The sequence below is a fragment of the Macrotis lagotis genome, chromosome 1 (assembly GCF_037893015.1).
Source record: "Macrotis lagotis isolate mMagLag1 chromosome 1, bilby.v1.9.chrom.fasta, whole genome shotgun sequence".
Taxonomy (NCBI): domain Eukaryota; kingdom Metazoa; phylum Chordata; class Mammalia; order Peramelemorphia; family Peramelidae; genus Macrotis; species Macrotis lagotis.
In genome coordinates, this window is record NC_133658.1 from 721,046,918 (window position 1) to 721,050,640 (window position 3,723).

The window sequence follows — 3,723 nt, forward strand, 5'->3', positions numbered from 1 at the left end:
GCAACTGTAAATTTATTATGTAATTTTTGAGATTTTCAAAAAATGGCAAATGTTCGCTCCTCATTTCTGTTTAATACATGTTAACCAGCTACATTGTGTAAAAAAGCAGTAATATGGGGAGAGAGTTTTAGCTATTTCTCCTTTATATTTGAAATTTTCAGTTTTAAGTCCTTTCAAAAATAAATTACAGGTTAAGAAGATAAAGGTTGTTTGTTTTCCCATTGTGATGCATTTCAAATTCATTTCTGAAAGCTTTTCAATTGAGATCCATGTAAATCTTATCAAGTTGAACAATTTTGGTAAATTATAGTTGTGATATTTAGATCCAGGTTTAGAGTCTTGCTCTATGTTTATTGGAAGAGTAGTACTTTTTACTACATTTTTTAAGTTGGTATTTCTCACATATGAAACTCTTAAGATTTTAATATTTTCCTCGTTTTCACACTATAGACATTTACATGTGTCAAGGTATATATAACATCAACATCATTATGTAACCTAACATGTTTTAGGACTTGGGTTTAAAAATGTGTCAGAATGTAAACACCTTTGTTTACTATAGACAATTTTTATTTGTTTCATTTGCCAAGTCTATTTTTTGATTGTGATAAATTGAAACAGCTGCATGTTACAGTATACCTCAGACAATGACAGAACTTATTTTTTAAATATATAAGCTTGAAAAAGGGGTAGCTAGGTGGCACAATGGATAGATCACCAGCCCTAGAATGAGGAAGACCTGAGTTAAATCCAGCCTCAGACACTTAGTTAATAGCCTCGCTGTGTGACCTTGGGCAAGTCACTTAACCTCATTGCCTAAAAAAATAAAACTTGAAAAATATAAACTTGAAAATCTTATTAATCTTGTATTACTGACCTTTTGCCAATAGCTTCTGTGAAAATAGTAAGAATATGTAATTTATACCAGAAAGTATTCATTGCCTTTGTATTTTGGGTTTCCTTCCATAGTTATTAAATGGAAGTACCTATTAAAAATGGACCCAGAGATATAAGTAGTATTTCCTTCCTTGATTAACACTTAGCTTGGTAACAGGTAATATTTTTGCTTAAAACAAAGTACTTAAGTTCCCTTCCAGCTCAGCATTCTATAATTCTAGATAAAAATAATGCAAGCACAGAAACCATCGCCAATAAGACTTAAAAGGAACTCCCCAAGGTCCATGCTATGGGAAGATCTCATTGTGTTCAGTCAATAGATTTTTATATTCCATATATTTTTAAGTATTTCCTTCTACTTCGTATTTTGCCTGCTGCTTTTTTATGCATTGGTATTCCTCAAAATAATATTTTTTTACTCTTTGCTATTTTGACCTACCTGTATTCTTCATTTTTCAGTTTTCATTTCATATATTTCTCTTGTCTACCGTCAATACTTTTTTCTTTTCCCACCATCAGTACTTCTTTTCAAAAAAGAAATGACCCATTCTGGAGAAAATAGGTTTACTGCTACCCATGTTGTTTAGATAAACAAAGCATTGAAAAATGTTTGGTTTTTTCCTAATTTATTTTTAATGCAATTACCAGCAATATGACAAAAGGCAAGGACTTCTTAAACGGGATTTTGCTATAAGGAATAACATTTTGACAAAGTTATGATACTCATATGTATAGTCAACATGGAGACAAATGAGACTCTAGTGAGTTCTTTGAATACTTTATCCTTCCTCAAGGAAATAGATGATATTTAATCTAATAAATGCCTGTAAAAAGACCTCAACTTCTTTATTTTCCATCACATTCCCTTATCTTTGATCCTATGAATAAGAGTAAGAAATGTACTTGCAAAATTTGTGGATATATAAATCAACTACTGTTAAAAATAGGATTACTTGGTTTAAATTAGGGTTGATTCAATGACATTTACAAGTTCAACTTCAATTATCTTGAAAATAGTTTTATACCCTTTTTTTGCATTTTTTAAAATTTATACCAACTTTGGCAGCTTAAGTTGTACAGTCACCATTTAATACTTTTCATAAACTGTATCTTTGGCTTTTAATTTCATATTATGCCTAGTGTAACCATGCCTTGCCATGTCAGCACCCAGAAGATCCACATTCATATTTTAAATGTTTTTTTTTTACTTCTATTATCACATACTATACAGTGCCTTGACTATTAAATGGGATACTTTATCATTTGGGGAGTTTGTAGATAGAAATAAAGATCTTATTTCTACATTTTTATAAATAGAACTTTTTATGTCTCTGGATATATCTTTGTAATCTGTCTTCCCCAAGATATTAGCCAGACACATAGATATTAAGATAAAAGATTTTGCCCATTTTTCAAAAAAATAAAGTCTAGGTTCTAAATATTCAATTTTATGCACTTTATAGCTTGTCTGGAAATATTCTTCAAAGGATTCATTCCTTTTAAAAGAATGGAAACCAGAGGATTTGTGAACAACTTTAACATCAACTTGGCCACAAATTTATTTTTTAAATATGCAGAAAAATAAAATATTTTTACATAAATATGCCATAAGTAGTTTAAATTATTGGGTCTTCATAACTATATAGTCAATTATAATGTGAAATCTGAGTATTTTCAAGTATATACAGCACAAGTTTTTTGACATGGAAATTGAATGGCTATAATTTTGGTGAAAGTATGACATCAATTTTTTGAAAATAAATCTGCTTGAAATCTGCTGACAACTATAATTAATACAAAAATGATTCAGTATATATAGATCAGCTTAACTAGGTCAAATGGAATTTTGTTTTCAGTTTGACCTATTTACCCATTGGAGATTCCTGGATTGTTCCACCTAATTCATAAATATGTTACTACACTCTCCAGAATACCAAAATTTTAGAGTTAGGGTTCATTTTAGTGCAACTTACCCTGTAGAACTAATAAAAATACTTAATTCTAGGGGGATAAAAAAAAACCTATATTTTGAGCTCAATAGAAAATACATTCAGAATAAATACTCTTGTCACATCCTCTGAGGTAGCAGTTTTTCTTTACTTTTTTCTCCAGATGTTTTATGATACCTGTATTTGATTTCCCTAGTTTATTTTAAAATAGCTTCTTAGTAAATCCTTTATCACATAAGCAGTACGTTTTAAGCACGTGATTTTCTACTCCATCTCAAATTCTTAACAAGCAAAACATCATTTTGTCTCCTTTGATTTAGCTTTGCCATTTGGAGTGAAACAAGCTCTACTTACCAACATTGTTACAGGATCAAATTTTAATGATTTGCCTAAATCACTGAAGGGGGGGGGGGTTCTGTTAAGTTAAAGCACAAAATAAACTGGGATTATATTTATTTAATGAGTAAGACATTTTGTTTAATGAGCTATCCTGTAGTACCCACTGCACGGCATTTAACTTCTGGGATTACTTGACTAATCTGGAAAAGGCAATTTTTCTTAGAATGACCATAACTTTGAATTTGATTTTTACATTTCTCACATCAAATTCAGTTTAATGCTAAAGAGAAATTTTCCTCAAAGACATTAAAATAAATTTATGTCAATTTAATCCCATCTATATCCTTGCATACCAAGAGCCAAGCAATTATTGGCACAAAGCCTAAACAGCCAGTCAATGTGACCCTCAAAAAGTCATTTCAATAGAAGTGGTAAGGTATAGAGTAGAAAGAGCATTGAACATAGGCCTCAATTCCCTATAAATGAGGGATTTGAACTACATCATGAATTGCAAAATATCAAAGTCTAAGAAAACAAT